Source organism: Rhinopithecus bieti, unplaced genomic scaffold, assembly GCF_001698545.2.
Source record: "Rhinopithecus bieti isolate Rb0 unplaced genomic scaffold, ASM169854v2 scaffold_19018, whole genome shotgun sequence".
NCBI lineage: Eukaryota > Metazoa > Chordata > Mammalia > Primates > Cercopithecidae > Rhinopithecus > Rhinopithecus bieti.
Genome location: NW_016809658.1, coordinates 1,539,666 through 1,557,545, shown reverse-complemented (window position 1 = coordinate 1,557,545; position 17,880 = coordinate 1,539,666).

Below are 17,880 nucleotides of genomic sequence, written 5' to 3'. Positions count from 1 at the left end.
CCACAGCCCTTGAAGTCATGTAAAGAGAAAATAACGTTGGAAAAGTGTTCTGTCCCTTCATTTCACATGAAAGCCAGAGGTCAAATGTGAAACTCCAGTGTTTCTGAACTACAGAGTGTCCATCGTTCCAGCTGTTTCTCCAGTGTCTTCCACCAAGCGGCCTCATTTCAGGTAATATTTGCTCTCTCCTCCCAGTCTGATGATGACTGATTAGGGAACACCCAAGGGAGTCTAAATTGCTCACAGGATTTGGTAGAAACCACTCCAGTTTCAGTCACCACCCAGCCCTGGGTCTTTATCACAATTCCTATCCTAGAGGAACACAGCTGCACGAAGGCACCAAGGACTTCCTCCTCATGCCACAAACATCCTGAGAAGAATGTCTCTGAATTATTTCAAGGTGTGGCACTTAGTGTTGCCAGCACGTGGGAGAAGTGAGTTTGTATACTGTACCATTGAGCACATGCCTTCTCAAGATGCATGAGGAGGACTTCATTACAAGTGGCGTTAAAGAAATGGAATGGAAAATTCCAGAGATTGCAAAACAAAACAGGGATGAGCAGAGATACTCTCTTCTGTTGCAGTATTTGGATCCAGGTTCCACCACTTTCCATGCTGTGTGGCTTTGGACAGAACCTTATCTTCTCTGTGCCTAGATGGATGTCCCGTTCAGTGCAAAGGGGATCGTGAGGTATGAAGTGACTAGCAGGTGTCGGCACTCAAGTTGTGCTGCTAGTTTCTTTGGGTTAATAAATCCACTTGAGGCTGTACTGTATCTCACTCAGTAGGATGGGCCCCGCCCATGTCAGACCTGGAGCGGGCTTTCCATGAGTTACTTATGGCAGCTCAGTTAGCACTGGGGAAGGCTCCAGGCCTTAAGTCAGCCATGTACTTTGAGCTACCTGGGGGCTACTCAATTAGGGACTGGCTTTGGACCTTCAAACCAGCTTAAAAGATGGTAATTATTAGCACTTGCTATGTGCGGGTTGTCTATGCATCTTATTTTATTCTCATGAGATTCCAAAATAGAGTGCCACTGCCCTGCTAATGCGTGAGGAAAGTGGGGCCCAGAGCAGCGAAGCCACTGCCCAGGCTCACAGCAGCGAGGAGCGAAGGAGCCAGGGCAGGACTGAGCCCAGGCACGGCCTCTGAACCTGGTCAGGGCTGTATCCCTTCCTTCTGGAGAAATCGCTGCCAAAGCCTGCTCACACACCTCCTGGGCAGGGGAGGCGAGGTAAAGCCAGTCGGTCCTTCTCCGAGACTTCCAACTCACCGGACCTGGAGCTCGTCCCGCTCTCAGCCCAGCGCTGAGTCCCCAGGCCTTGGCTGCCGGCTACCACATCTGCTTGGCGAAGAAATGGGTGGGGCCCAAAGAGCAGATTTATGTAGTCCCCAGCGCCTTGGGCTCCATCCCAGCCGCACAGAATTGGACGGATGACAAGGATAATTGTGTTTGGCTCCAGGCTCAGTCACTGAGGATTTATTTAGCACCTGCAATAATACAAAAATCACTATGCTGCAGCGCGCCAGGCACCGCATGGGCATGCGGGGAAATGGGAGTCGGTAGAGGGGAAGACACTCGCCCGCCTGCTCTCTAGCTGCTTGCAATCTAGCTGTGGGAAAGAGATGAATCCCGCGGCATCTCAGAGTAGGAGGGAGGTGGGATGTCTTTGAGATGAGGAGCCTGAGAGGTTAAGTACTTTGAGGTCACACAGCTAGTGAAGAACCAAACAAGAGCTGCCGATTTATTGACACATAGCATGAGTGTTTGTTGTTGTTGCAAACATAAGTGAAAAAATAAAATTTAAAAGCACAGCTAAGTAACGGAGGGGAAAAAAAAATCACCCCAAATCCCACCACCCAGAGTTAGCCACTGACACCCTCACCTCCATGCGTTTTCTTTCCTTGTGCAGATATGCATGAACATGTCTACAGTGCGTATGTCCTTATTTTACGAAGCTCGATACTTCACAGTATACTGCTCAGGAACCTGCTTATCTCCTTTCAGATGCAGATCAGCTAGTTTTTTCTTTTTTCTTTTTTAGAGGCTGGGTTCTTGCTATAGTGCCCAGGCTGGTTTTGAACTCCTAGGCTGAAGCAGTGCTCCCACCTCAGCCTCCCAAAGTGTGGGATTACAGGCAATAGCCACCAGCCCACCCTGCATCAGCTATTTAAATGGCTCCCCGCTGCAGCTGTGGAGTTCAGCGGGGGCTGCCATCAGGCAGGGAGAAGGAGGCCTTTCCAGGATGATTCTCTACCCTGGAGGCAGCGTTGGGCTCCTGGAAGGAGGAAAACCTCCAAGCCAGGCCTCAGGAGGCAGGTGGGAGGATGGGCGGGCTGCAAGCGACATCCAGAGGGAAAGGCTGGGCCTGGTGAGACAAGTGTTGGGGGCTGGAGCAGAGAGACTGAAGGGAGCCGTTTTGGGTCCGGGGGGTCCAGGGGTTGGCAGAATGTAGAAAAGGGTATGCTTTAGGGTTCCTCTAAAAGATAGAAGGAACTGGCAAGCCTTGGCCTTATGGAAAGGATAAGTCCCGTCTCTGGGTTCTTTAGGTAACAAAAGCAATTGACCCCTGCAGCTTCCCCATGCCTGTTCAGAAGGCGCTTCAGCCAGTAAAAAGACAAAAAAGCAGCGTTTTCCCAAATGTGTCCCTGGAAAGACAAAACCCATAGAAGGATTCACCAGAAAAGAGGCTTTTAAAAAAAAGTATGAGAAATGAGATGTACAGTCATTCCATCTTGGAGAATCACAACGCACAGAAACTCACCTGCAGCCCTGAGAAGTAAGAGATCCACAGAACCTGGGTTTCCTGTTTATTTTCTTGGGCAGCCCTCACTGCCTATGGAATTTCCGTCGTGCTCCTGTCCAGTGATGTTGGAGAAGGCACTGCAGTCACTGGGCTAGGTATCTCCCCCAGCAAGGCAGCCTCCTTAAGATCACAGGAAAGCCCCAGGCCTCACTGTAGGTTTACACCCTGTGTGCCCAAGCAGCCCTGTGAGAGGGCAGAAGTCAGTGACCCCAAGGTCTCTTCCAGCTTCAGCACTCTATCCTGTTTCTGCAGCTCATGCCAATCAAATCTCACTTCGGGGGACTATCCATGGAGTGTGGCAACTTGGGGCAGTCGTATTTGCTGGATAAATTTACTTATTTAATTCAACAAATATTTCTTGAATTCTTACTATGTGCCAGGTACTGTTCTAGGCATTGGGGATTCCAAAGTCAGTAAAATAAAATCTGGGGGAAACAGACTACAGACAAATGTAATAACTATATCATGTATATGTCAGCTAAGGACTATGGAGATAAATAAAGTACGGTAAACAAAAAATGTGGGTGGAAAGGCTGAGAGAGGGATACTCTGTTAGATAAAGTGATCCGGGAAGGCTTTTCTAAAGAGGTGACATGTGAGCAGAGACTAGGAGGAAGTGAGGGATAAAGCCATGCGGAGATCCCAAGGCCAAGCATTCAGGCAGAAGAAACAGCAAGGGCAAACGTCCTGAGGCAGGAACGAGGAGGAACATGAGGAGAACATTGTGGCTCAAGGGAATAAAAGAAGGGGAGCATGTTAGGAGATGAGGTCAGAGTAAGTGGGTGCCAGGTCTCCTAGGACTGGAAGGTCAAGTTAAGAACTTCAGATTTTTATTCAGAGATGAGAAGCCAGTGGAGGGGCATAATGTGAGGTACAAGGAAGAATGTCTGCTTTCTAATAGGGATAAAACTTTTCTAAATGGGGAGAGTCTACTCTCTGCCTTTGAACATAATATAACTTATGAAAAGTAGTTGAATTTTCATTTGATGGTTGAAGAACTTGCAAGGCCTTGGGACTGGCCATCCATTCATTGTGCAGACACTTATTCAGTACTCCAAGCTCCCACCTGCCATGGTGGCAAGGAATTTGATCTCAGTCATATTTCAAGAGGCAGGTCTTCTTTTCACCCATGGCTACATATGAGTCCAGCAACTTACAGGTGCCTCGGAAGGGAAGGGTCTCTGGTCTCCAGTCTATCATGGATAATGCAACTTTATGTTCATGGTCCAAGTCCATTGTTCTTTTCAAAGGCAAGCAGCTTTATCCTCCATAACCAACAGGGCTTCCAAGATCCTTCCCTTGGGTCCGGGACCATAGCTCTAAGAACTCAGTTTCCTGGTATCTACTCACCACCCATTGGCAGTCGGGTATTGGTGGATGCTGCATGCATGGGTGAAGCACCGTCACCTTTCCTCAAACCTCTTATAATCTTTGGTCCAACAGACAAGTACACCAGCGTTTATGGTGGAGGAGGCTGGGTTCTGCTGGTGCAGTGGGATAGAACATAGGGCTGTTTTCCTTATGAGAAATAAGTCAAAGTAGGGTACACAACTCCATGTCTTAAGTTTTTTATTATTTATCATTTATTAATTTATTATTATTTTATTATTATTTTTTGAGACAGAGTCTGGCTTAGTCACCCAGGCTGGAGTGCAGTGGTGCGATCTCGCTCACTGCAAGCTCCGCCTCCCGGGTTCACGCCATTCTCCTGCTTCAGCCTCCCGAGTAGCTGGGATTACAGGCGCCCACTGCCACGCCCGGCTAATTTTTTTGTATTTTTAGTAGAGACGGGGTTTCACCGTGTTAGCCAGGATGGTCTCGATCTCCTGACCTCGTGATCCACCCGCCTCAGCCTCCCTACGTGCTGGGATTACAGGCATGAGTCACCGCACCCCGCCTATGTTTTTTCTTTTTTTTTGAGATGGAGTCTTGCTCTGACCCCAGGCTGGAGTGCAGTGGTGAGATCTCAGCTCACTGCAAGCTCCGCCTCCCGGGTTCACGCCATTCTCCTGACTCAGCCTCCCGAGTAGCTGGGACTACAGGTGCCTGCCACTATGGCCGGCTAGTTTTTTTTGTACTTTTAGTACAGATGGTGTTTCACTGTGTTACCCAGGATGGTCTCGATCTCCTGACCTCGTGATCCGCCCACCTTGGCCTCCCAAAGTGTTGGGATTACAGGCCTAAGCCAGTGTGCCCGGCCCTATTTTTTATTTTTTGAGATGGAATCTCGCTCTGTCACCCTGGCTGGAGTGCAGTGGCGCAATCTCGGCTTACTGCAACCTCCGTTTCCCAGGCTTAAGCGATCCTCCTGCCTCAGCCTCCCAAGTAGCTGGGACTACAGACATGTGCCACCATGCCTGGCTAATATTTTTTTGTATTTTTGGTAGAGACAGGGTTTCACCATATTGCTCAGACTGGTCTCAAACCCCTGACCTCAAGTGATTCGCCTTCCTTGGCCTCCCAAAATGCTGGAATTACAGGCGTGAGCCGCCATACCCGGCCTTAAGATTTTTAGAAAGAACTTGAAACTCTGGGTGATGTGAATCGGGCAGGGGCAGGTTCCATCTGAGCCCTGCAACCTCACCTGGACCCTCCACTCCGCCTGGGAGGAAGACCCAGGTCACCTTAGGAAGCAGGAATGCCGCAATGACCTGCTGCAGTGGAGATTTGTCCTCTTCTGTGTACAACATTCTTTCAGTAAAGGGTACGGCGTCAGCTGGCAGCATTGCTGCAGCACTAATGAAGTTTAGGAAGTGCTTAGCTGAAAAGGGCACGGGTGGGATAATGGAATTGGTGTCAGACACATAATGGCTTCGAGTCTTTTCTCCCTCATTTGATAAGAAGAGCCCTTTCCCTCACATCCTCCATAAAAGCTCAAGGAGAAAAGGATGTTCACCCAGCTATACATCAATCCTGTCTATTGACTACGAGTTTTGGGAAATCATATGGAGAAGCATACTTTTTACGAAGGCTTTGGGGACTGTTAATAGCAGGCTGGGCAAAGCACAGGAAGAGGCTACGAATGAGTGTTTTCCACAAGACGCTGCCAGGTGATAAAATATTAAAACCATTACCAACACTAGCGCTTCAAGGAATGGTCTTAATGATTCTGTCAGATATCTGGGTCCTGTGGTCAAATGGACAGTGAGTTTTTTTGGGCTTCATCAAAAATAGCTTACTGGGTACCAGGTTCTGTGCTAAACTCTTAGACATTTTCTCCTTTCATCTTCACAACAACCCAAGAGGGAGGCGCTATTGTTATCCCCACTTCACAGATGCAAAAACTGAGGCTTGCCCAAGATCACACAGTTACGATGTTGCAAAGCTTGGCTTGAAATCTAAGATTGGGATTCCAAAGCCAATGCTTTCCTTCTTTACTTCTCTGATTAAAAAACGTAAAGGAGCCGGGCGCAGTGGCTCAAGCCTGTTACATACCCAGCACTTTGGAGAGCCCGAGACGGGCGGATCATCGAGGGTCAGGAGATCGCGACAGACCGATCCTGGCTAACACAGGAACCGTCTCTACTAAAAAATACAAAAAAATAGCTGGCGCAGGTGGGGGCGCCCTGTAGTCCCAGCTACATCGGGCAGGCTGAGCAGGAGACATGGCGCAAACCACGGGAAGGCGGAGCTTGCAGTGAGCTGAGTCCAGGAGCCCTGCACTCACAGCCTGGGCAACAGAGTCGAGACTCCGTTCAAAAAAAAAAAAAAAAAAAAAAAAAAAAACGTAAAGGTGACCTGGAGCAGTGGCTCATGCCTGTAACCCCAACACTTTGGGATGTGGAGGCATGCGGATCACCTGAGGTCAGGAGTTCAAGACCAGCCTGGCCAACATGGTGAAACCCTGTGTCTACTAAAAATACAAAAAAATTAGCTGGCCATGGTGGCAAGTGCCTATAATCTCAGCTACTTGGGAGGCTGAGGCAGGAGGATTGCTTGAACCCAGGAGGTGGAGGTTGAAGTGAGCTGAGACCGCGCCATTGCACTCCAGTCTGGGCAACAAGAAAGAAACTCCATCTCAAATAAATAAGTAAATAAATAAATACATAACCTAAAAGAAAACAGACTACATCTATATATGGTTAAAAAAAAAAGTACAAGAGCTTACAATAAAAATTAACTCTCTGTCCCACCAGATCCAAGTCCGGAGGCAACTACCGTTACTGCTTCCTTGTTTACCTTCCGACTCTAGAGAATACACACACAGATGTGTACACTATTGTGTCTACGTGTAGATATATAAAATGGGTGTGCACTATCCACACTGTCTGTACCTTGCTTTTGGCACTTAACATTTCTTGGAAGGCTTTAGCAAAACCTAACAGAGAGCTGCCTGATTTTAATATGGCTGAATAATGGTTCATAGTATAGATACAGAGGCGCTTAACCAGTCCGCTCCTTAGGGACATTTAGGATGTCTAGATTTTTGCCATCAGCAACAATGCTGCAACGGGCATCTTCAGGGAAATGCCCCTGCACACGTGTGTGAGCAATTTTGTGCTTTTAATAACAAGAGCAAGATGATACCCCCGGACGGGTGGGTTCACTGGCCAGGTCACTAGCTCAGAGATTTCACTTGTAGCGTCGTCAAGGCATTGAGGATGGCACCAAGAGGGCCGTGCAGGCCCTTGGCTTTGGGATATTCCATATGAACGATCCTCCAGGTTTGACAGATACAGATCTGGGCACCCCAGGAACATTTCTGAATGTAAACAAGAATATGGATAGCAGGGGTTCCTCTTTCCAGCCGCCATTTCATCCCAGCACCCTTAGGGCAGCCAGGAACTGTAAAGATTGTCTGTGAAGACTGTTGCCTGGGCAGATGGGGACCTTCATGCCTGGATCACCGAAGGAGGCATGGACCAAAGTCCAGCGAGTTGAAGTAGCTTGCCCAAGGCCACACGGAAGGTGGGGAGGACCTTGGCTCTAGCAGGCCTGCCCAACAGAGGTTTGTCTCATCTCTGGTTGGTAGTAAGTAAGGCTCAAGGAGATCCTGATACTCCCTCTAGGCCCAGGGGAGTGGGTGCAGTACCAATGAGTGATGCCTGCCCTGCAGGTAGCAGGCAGTGGTTAGTGCCCTTGTCACTATTTCTTTTTCTTTCTTTCTTTTTTCCTTCCTTCCTTCCTTCCTTCCTTCCTTCCTTCCTTCCTTCCTTCCTCCTTCCTTCCTCTTTCTTTCTTTCTTTCCTTCTTTCTCTCTTTCTTTCGAAGGAGTTTTTGCCTGTTGCCCAAGTTGGAGTGCAGTGGCATGATCTCAGCTCACTGCCACCTCCACCTCTTGGGTTCAAGCGATTCTCCTGCCTCAGCCTCTTGAGTAGCGGGGATTACAGGTGCCTGCCACCATGCCCGGCTAATTTTTGTATTTTTAGTAGAGACAGGGTTTCACCATGTTGGCCAGGCTGGTCTCAAACTCCTGACCTCAAGTGGTCTGCCTGCCTCGGCCTCCCAAAGTGCTGGGATTATAGGCATGAGCCACTGCGCCTGGCCTCATCACTATTTCTTATATAAATTCCCACTATTTTTTTATTAGTCAGGATAATATATGGTGGTAACAACATTTCGGGTAACAAAACCCGAAATTGTACTGGCTTATTACCAAGATTTATTTTTCACTTACTCATTCACCCCCGACTCAGGGCACTCCCGTCAGCTGTCCTCCCTGTGGTGACCCAGTGACCCAATCTGCTTTCATCTTGTGGCTTGCCACCTTAATGGGTGGCCTCTAGAACTGCCCTGGGGGAGGGGCACATTGCTGGGACGGGGTATGGAGGATGCAGGCAGATCACGCACTGACCCTCAAATGTCTCACCCAGGTCACTTACAGCCCACTGGCCAGAATTAGTCACATGGCCACGCCTAACTGCAAGGGACTTGCAATGGCAGAGAGGGGTCTCCTGGATAGTCTTGAGCAGTATGTGTCTCTGCCAAGCTCCTGGGCTGGTGGGGCTGGCAGATATGGGCTGCTTTAAGCAGGGGAATGACCACAGGTCTGTGAGGAGGTTGTTAACAGCAGATTTGGGGATCAATATTAGCTTTCAGGTGCTACTCAATTGCTAATTCCTCTGCAGGGGTCATTTATTTTTCCTAACCATCTTACTGTAAAATAAAACACACATACACAGAAAACCTCACAAAGCAAATGTAGAGTTTAAGCTGAGTAAATAAATACCTCCGAAGGCAAGAAGAACTTAATCATTTTGGTTTTTGGACTCAGTGCTGTATTTTGCCATAGCATTTCTAACACAGCTTTGGAAAAGTGAAGTTTTGAATTTCAGAGGTATAATATTCCACTTTTAAACAGAGGGCTGTCTAACCTCAACAGCGAACTTGCAATATGCCTGTGACCAAGGAGTGAGGAAGTCCTCCCTTCTCACAGTAAATGTTAGGTTGGAAGGTGGGTTTTCTGGGGCCGGCTAGCCAGTGGCCTGGGAAGCAGCTGAGAGCCTCTCCCATTTTCCCTAACTGTGGACTTGGTCTCTGGATCATCCTGCTTCTTAGGCCCTGGTGCTCCAAGAGAACATTGAGTTGTCCCCGAGAGGCCACCACACCCACCGTGTGGCCCCTCCTCCAGGCCAAGCTGCAGCCTGGAGGTCAGCCTGACCCTTGGGGACTCCCAGCTCTGGGCAGAAGCCTCATCACCCCTGCCAAGGTATGTGTCAGCCTCAAAGGCAGCACACAATGTTTTGGTAACTTGCAGAGGCTGAATCCTAGAAAGACCGCGTGTTCCTGGCCGCTGGACGCCAGCCTTGGTGATGCTCGCCCCCGCCCCGGAAGCCCGATGCACCTGCTGGGAGTCAGCACTGGGCCAGGCCTTCCAGCCAGCTCTGCCAGCACATATTTCCAGGCTCAAGTCAGACTTGGGAAAGCATGGTCCTCTCCTGGCTCCACATACTGCTCCCCCTGCACCCATGGAGCAGCTGACCCAGTTTTTGGTAGAAAATGAAAATCTTTACCAGTCAGATGAGAGGAGATGAAGCAAATGCCACGCTGCCCTAATTTAGCCCAGACACAACCCTCCTTCTGAGGAAGGGACGAGGAGCTTGGGCCTTCTCACTCTCTCTTTTCAGAGCATTTGGAACAAACTCCCAAAATACCAAAGGCTGAGTGCAAACCTCCTTTGCTGTCATCAAGAGGGAGGATGAATCATGCAAAACACGCAATTTCTATCATCCCAAAATACTGCATATATACTTACATTTAGTGTCATTTTACATGTGCAAGGTATTTTTTTAAAAAATTCTTTTCTCTTTCACTCCCCCCCTTTTATTTTTTTTTTTGCTAAACCAAAACACCAGCTGTAAAACCCACTACTTCCTTCCCCGCCAAGTCTGCAGTGGCAGGAGGCGGCGGCAGCAGACAGCAGGGCCCCCTGTGCTCTGAGTCAGGCCTCCCTCTCAGTGGCTCCCTGCCTGCAAAACAAACTTAAAAGCTGGTGAATGGGACGTAGGGGCCCGCAAGCATGCAGGGAGGCCTGAAGTATTTGCAGAGGCACACACTGTTCGCAGAATGAAAGACCACTATGTAAATATCTGGGCCCGGAGTGAGGCGAGGCATTCTGAAAGTGGCTTTTCTGTTTGTCGCATCAAGCCCGCGAGGAAGCAAAGGCATTCATTCAAAAACATCACGCAGGAGCCACACCACAACTTCCTGGCCCCAGAGGGTAGACTCAAAAGGGACCACAGCTCTGAGGCCTGTGTTTCAACCTTTCTCCTTCACTGCACGTTGCACAAGATGGTTCTGTGACAGCCGACAATGTCAGCTTTTAGGGATAGGCAGACAGGATCGATTTTCTCTCCTTTGGCAGGGAAAAGGCTTTTTTGGAAGACACTCAAAAGGCAACCATAGTTACTGATGGAGCATGGCAAGCATGAGACAGAGGCAGCTATTACCCAGGCTTGACAAAAGAGGAGAAAACGTGGGATGGATTTTGCATCAAGCCCCAAGTATTAATTCCACGGACCCGAGGATGAGTGTAGAAGCAGAGCAGGCACACCTGACACCCCTCACAGCATCCCCTTCAGATTCCCGGGAAGTCTCACACAAACAAGAACCTGGTATCAGCTCCCTGCAAGACGAGACCATGAGCCAGGCAGAATGTTCACTAACCACATTGTCCCGGTGATGCATTTAGAACATTCTTGGATTTCACACCATCCATGTTGCCCCCTCCAAGCCAGAACGGGGCAGACAGCCCCAGGAAGGAAGGACATAGTTTTGTTTCACTCAATCTCTGTCGGTGATAGTCTTCCACTTGGGCAGGAATTATCGTCTAGGTCAGACAGAACCCAGTTTCGTCTTCTCTTTCCACCTCTCTCCAAAGCAACAAAGACTGTGACTTCCAGCATACAACAGAAAGAGAGAGAGAGAGAGCACTAGTTGAAGACACACATCGTATTTTTCAGGTGTTTAATTGCTAGAGGAAGTATCTTCAACAGTGGTAGAAAGGGGAGGGTGCTAACAGTGGCTGCTCAAAGAAGCTATGTAAACTACATTTGATTCTCTAGTTTAATCAGAGATTTTAAGAGCTGAGCAGAAGATTCAACTGTAGGCTGGCTCAGAAATACCCCAGATAAAGCTCACCAGGCATGAACATCTGAGCTAGGCGGGCGTAGATCCACAAGCGGAAGCTGCCAGCACCCAAGTGGGAGGCTTAGGACAAGGCATTTGCCTTGTCTGATGGCCAAGGCCAAGCCTGGATAGAGGGCTCTCCACGCAATGGAAAAATACCAACAAGGGGCTGGCGAAAAGATAGCCTGAAGGGGAGAAAACTGCCCTCAAGGGCCAGAGGTAGCAGGTCTCTCTGAACATTACTACTCTGCAAGAAACAGAGGCTCGTCTTAGATAACTGCAATTTAGTGTCCTCTGAAAGACACAAGAAGATCTGGCTTCAATGGAACTGGCCTAAGAAGGAAGGGGAACAACAAAACAGTCTAAGACAAGAGATACAAAGGGAGCTGTCTAAAATAAGAAGGCAATACAAAGTAACCAAAAATAGAAGACCAGAGTCAAAGCTGCATTTGAAGAGAATGAGAGCAGAATTGACTACAAAACAGCCTGTTAACCAAAGAGAAGGAAAGGCCACATACTTTGTTCTCAGGATCTCTGTACACTCTTAAAAATCACTAAGAAGGCTGGGCACGGTGGCTCATGCCTGTAATCCCAGTATTTTGGGAGGCCAAGGCAGGAGAATTGCTTGAGCCCAGGAGTTTGAGGTTAGTGTGCTATGATTGCACCACTGCACTCCAGTTGGGGACACAGAGGGAGACCTTGTCTCAAAAAAAAAAAAAAAAAAAAAAAAAAAAAAAAAAAGAGAAAGAAACAACTATATTTTCCAAATAAAAAATATTTTAGAGAAGAGAATTACTGGCTTATATTTTGAAAACCTCTTTAATTAATAGAAGACAGCTGGATTCTCATATCTGCTTCTGAGTTCAATCTGTTGTAATATGTTGTTTTGGTTGAAGTATACGAAGAAAACCTGGCCTTAGATATGTTGTTGGAAAAGGGAAGAGAGTTTTAATAGTCTTTTGAGAGATCCTTGTAGGTAGTCTTCTTTGATATTCTGCCAAAACTCATAGGTGATAGTTTCTTAAAGGTTAGTTGTGGGAGGTTGGGTGTGGTGGCTCACACCTGTAATCCCAGCACTTTGGGAGGCTGAGGCGGGCAGATAACCTAAGGTCAGAAGTTAAAGACCAGCCTGGCCAACATGGCAAAACCCCATCTCTACTAAAAATACAAAAATTAGCTGGGTGTAGTGGCAGGTGCCTGTAATCCCAGCTACTCGGGAGGCTGAGGCACAAGAATCACTTGAATCCGGGAGGTGGAAGCTGCAGGGAGCTGAGATCGCATCACTGCACTCCAGCCTGGGTGATAAGAGCGAAACTCCGTCTCCAGAAAAAGAAAGGTTAGTTGTGGAATCTAAAACCACATCACTTGGTTACATCAAAATTTATTATGGGGGCTGGGCAAGGTGGCTCACGCCTGTAATCCCAGCACTTTGGGAGGCCAAGGCAGGAGGATCACTTCAGGCCAGGAGTTCGAGACAAGCCTGGGCAACATGGGGAAACCCTGTCTCTACTAAAAATACAAAGATTAGCCAGGCATGGTGGTGTGTGCCTAGAGTCCCAGCTACTAGGGATGCTCAGGCACGAGAATCACTTGAATCCGGGAGTCGGAGGCTGCAGTGACCCGAGATCGCGCCACTGCACTCCACAGCCTGGGCGGCAGAGTGACACTATCTCAAAAAACAAAACAAAACAAAACAAACAAAAAATACTAAAACAAAAACCCAACATTCATTATGGGTCTTTCACTCTGAATGGATCTTTTACCCATGCATGATTTGTTGTTGTTGTTGTTGTTGTTGAGATGGAGTCTCGCTCTGTCACCCAGGCTGGAGTGCAGTGGCTGGATCTCAGCTCACTGCAAGCTCCGCCTCCCAGGTTTACACCATTCTCCTGCCTCAGCCTCCAGAGTAGCTGGGACTACAGGCGCCCGCCACCTCGCCCGGCTAGTTTTTTGTATTTTAGTAGAGACGGGGTTTCACCGTGTTAGCCAGGATGGTCTCGATCTCCTGACCTCATGATCCGCCCGTCTCAGCCTCCCAAAGTGCTGGGATTACAGGCTTGAGCCACTGCGCCCGGCCTTACCCATGCATGATTTTTTAACAGCAATACATTGGTCATTTGGAAGATATTGGCTCTATGAATTACGCAGATCTGAAAGTTGACACGTTTCGTTTTCATTATACAATATATATTTAAAAATCACATTTCCTTTGCTCTTGTCTCCCAAACTGGAGTGCAATGGCACGGTCTTGGCTCCCTGTAACCTCTGCCTCCTGAGTTCAAGCGATTCTCCTGCCTTAGCCTCCCGAGTAGCTGGGATTACAGGCACCCACCACCATGCCTAACTAATTTTTGTACTTTTAGTAGAGACGGGGTTTTGCCATGTTGGCCAGGCTGGTCTTGAACTCCTGATCCGCCAGCCTTGGTCTCCCAAAGTGCTGGGATTACAGGCGTGAGGCACTGCACCTGGCCAAAACCAATGTCACCACCAATTTCATGAAAAAAAAAAAAAAAAAAAAAGTCTAGTGGGAAACTGTCAAGACAACAGTAGCAGATACACATTTTACAAAATTCCAGTTTTTGCTTGAATGCTCAGATTTTGTCACTGACAACAAAACTGTCAGTTGTCTCTTTGAAGTAATAGGCTCATTTTGCTCATTTTTTTGAGAAAGTGTATGCCAAATACCCCTTCCTGAATAACCATACAAGATAACCATAATGATAGTCTGTCACTCTGTCATGGAGTCCCATGACAAAAGCAGCTACTTCAGCTTGCAACTCAAAACAATTGCACAAAAGCTTTACTTCAAGACAACAATACTTAACTGTGCAACAGAAGTGCTTTACATATATATTCCATTTTGTCACACAAAATATTAAAAAGATGTGAACTCAAGGGTCAATATGTATTAAAAGTATTTATTGCTTCATCAAGTACATTCTCTTTTTTTGAGACGGAGTTTCACTCTTGTTGCCCAGGCTGGAGTGCAATTGCGCAATCTCAGCTCACCGCAACCTCCGCTCCACAGGTTCAAGCAATTCTCCTGCCTCAGCCTCCCGAATAGCTGGGATTACAGGCGTGTACCACCATGCCCCGCTAATTTTGTATTTTTAGTAGAGATGGGGTTTCTCCACATTGTTCAGGCTGGTCTTGAACTCCTGACCTCAGGCGATTCACCCGCCTCGGCCTCCCAAAGTGTTGGGATTACAGGCATGAGCCACCACGCCCAGCCTGTTTCATCAAGTACATTCTTAAGTGAAACTGGCATTTTTTCTAAGAATATGCAATGATTAGACTAGCAGAGTTTGGCAGCCCGCTTTGACTAGCGCTAAGTTTTACCCTTCGTTGTTTCTGCACCATCAATGTAAATGTCAACACAGTGGAAAAATCAAACACTGTCTTATTAAGACGATTTTAACCTCAGGGATTTCCAGGGCTCTCTCTGCAGACCACTCTTTGAAAAAGAGCACTATAGCAAAAAAAAAAAGAAAAAAAAAAAAATATATATATATATATATAATTTTAAAGAGGACAAAGTGAGGAGTATAATTTAATAAAAGGGCAAGATGCAAATGATGAGCAAATACAATAAATATGGAAGACTGGAGAGTCAATCTATGAATTACATAACCCAAAGGAAGAAACTTGAACTGTAAGGAGCAGGAGCAATCATTGAAGACCGGGCATGGTGGCTCACATATGTAATCCCAGCACTATGAGAGGCCAAGGTAGGAGGATCGATTGAGCTGAGGAGTTTGAGACCAGCCTGGGCAACATAGTGAAACCCTGTCTCTACAAAAATAATTAAAAAAAAAAATTAAAAAAAGAAGAAATCATCAAAGACATACTAGAAAAAAATCCTGAGTTAAAAATCTGATTCTATATATGAAAGGGCTCACTAAGTTTCAGGAAAAATTAATGCCATACACAAGCCAAAGGGTTTAATGACAAGATCATCCACATTTAAAAAACCATTACTGATGAACAAAAACTGGTCAACACTCACACAGGTCTTTTTCACAACAGTAAATGCCAAGAAACAAAGGCCATCTATACAGGACATTCAGAGGGCAATGTTGGCCCAGGATTCTGTACTCCGCCAAGTCACCGGGTGTGTGTGCATGCAGCAAGAAGACATTCTGGGTTATGCAAAGCTCAGAAAATAAAAATCACTTTTGTATTCTTCCTGGGTACAAAATCCTCTTGCCCTTCCAGTCAACTCATATTCATTGAGAAGATTAAAAATGCTGAGTTCACTGCTGACTTCGGACATTAATGGGAATGCCTTACAACCTTAAGAGGAGAGAACACTCAAGAAATTTACTCTGAATTCATTGGAGAACTCAAGGAAATGGATGAGACATATATCCATTTAACCAAATGTTTGGGCAGTTATCTTACCTTTTTCTAATTGGATAAAAAAGTTTTTTCATGTGAAACTGTTAAGAAGGATAAGGTAAATCTATATGTATTCACATGCAAAGATGTCCAGGATATATTTTTAATTAAAACAACACAAACAGCTTTCAGAGCAATAAATATAGGTAGAATACATGACCCTATTTTAGTTCCCCTCCAAAGGGAAAACACACATGTACACACACACAAATACACACACACATACATCTATATATAAATGCATAGAAAAAAGTCCAGAAGGACACAGAGTGGTTACCTTTCATGTGACAGAGGAATGTCAGGAGTTGAATTGTGTCCCCCTCCTACACCCCAATAAAATTCAAAGGTTGGAATCCTAACCTCCAAGACCTCATAATGTGACTGTTTGGAGATAACACATCTATTTGGAGATAATCAAGTTAAAATCAGGTCATCAGAGTGGGCCCTAATCCAATATGACTGCTATCCTTGTAAGAAGGGGACATTGGGACACAGAGACATGCACAGAGGGAAGATGATGAGAACAGGCCTGGAGAAGATGGAGAAGATGTGCAACCCAAGGAGGGAGGCCTGGAGCACATCCTGCCCTGGCAGCCCTGCGACACCCTGCTTTGGACTTGCAGCCACCAGACTGCAGGACCACAAATTTCTATTGTTTAAGCCACCAAGTTTGTGGTATTTTGTTATGGCAGCCCCGGCAAAACGAGACTGGTATTTTTATATTGTACGACATTTTACTTACTTATTTATTTAGAGACAGAGTCTTGCGCTGTTGCCCAGGCTGGAGTGCAGTGGCTTGATCTCAGCTCATTGCAGCCTTCGCCTCCCAGGTTCAAGCATTTATTGTGCCTCAGCTTCCTGAGTAGTTGCGATTACAGGTGTGCGCCACCACGCCTGGCTAATTTTTGTATTTTTAGTAGAGACGGGGTTTCACCACGTTGGCCAGGCTGGTCTTGAACTTCTGACCTCAAGTGATCCACCCGCCTTGGCCTCCCAAAGTGTTGAGATTACAGGCGTAAGCCACTGCACCTGGCCTGTATGACATTTTAATAACTATATATGTTACTTCTATAATCACAACCCCTTCTTAAAAAAAAAAAAAAAGAGAGAGACATAATGAGGGGGGAAAGGGTACCAGGTATGATCATTACATAATAACTGCCTTTTTCCTCCTTTATAAATACACATGCTTTCCTCCACAGCACCAATAGCACCAGGGGCTGCTCCAGCTGAGGAGATGGGGCAGGCCCTGATTTGCACAGTCACAACTGGTATCTGTTCCTACAAAATGTTAACAGGGTCATCTCCCTTCATTCCATGCGCCTAGTTCAGTGCTTAACAAAGGAAGAGTGGTTTTTCTAACCATCTCACCCCACGAATCAGAAAGACCACAGGCTTGCAGTGAGGATGACTACATCGGCGAGCACTTTCACGAGCATCCTCCCCACACCCCTCGCCCCTGCCATTCACACAGATGGCCCCGTGATTGCCTGCTCCAATGCCACAATACATAACTAACAAAACCCAGCCTGTGAGGCCTGTAAAATAGAACTCCTCTAACAATACTTTTTCCCCTGGGAAGCGTCCTGCTTTTCTGGGAGGTGTCCACCATTCAGGGGAGTGGGTGGTGGACCAGCATCAGGGCAGCAGCAGGGAGGAAGAGCAGAGGCGTGACTTGCAGGAGGCAACCCCCAAAGGCCAGAAAAGCGGGGTGGAAGGTTCAGGCAGCCAGTCCTCTGGAGACAGTGCTCCGATCCAGGACAAGTGCCGCTGAGCAGGACACTGCCCTCTTGGTAAAACTGCTCCCACAGAGGCCACTGACTTTTTCCCAGTTGCATGCATTGGCTCCCAGAAACCCAGCCAGCCTAGTGCACTTCTGCAGTCATCCCTGGAGCCATGAACATACCTGGAGGGGTTGGCAAGAAACTGAAATCAAATTCAGATCAAATAGAAGTTAAGAAATAGAAATCTCAACACACAGGATGTAGATCTAAATACTCACAACATATTGATAATGCGCTTCAGCCTCCTGTGCCTTGAAAGAGGTTGTTCTCTCGAGTTCTTGATGTTTCCTCAGGGCCTCAGAATAAAAAAGCGACTGAGAAAA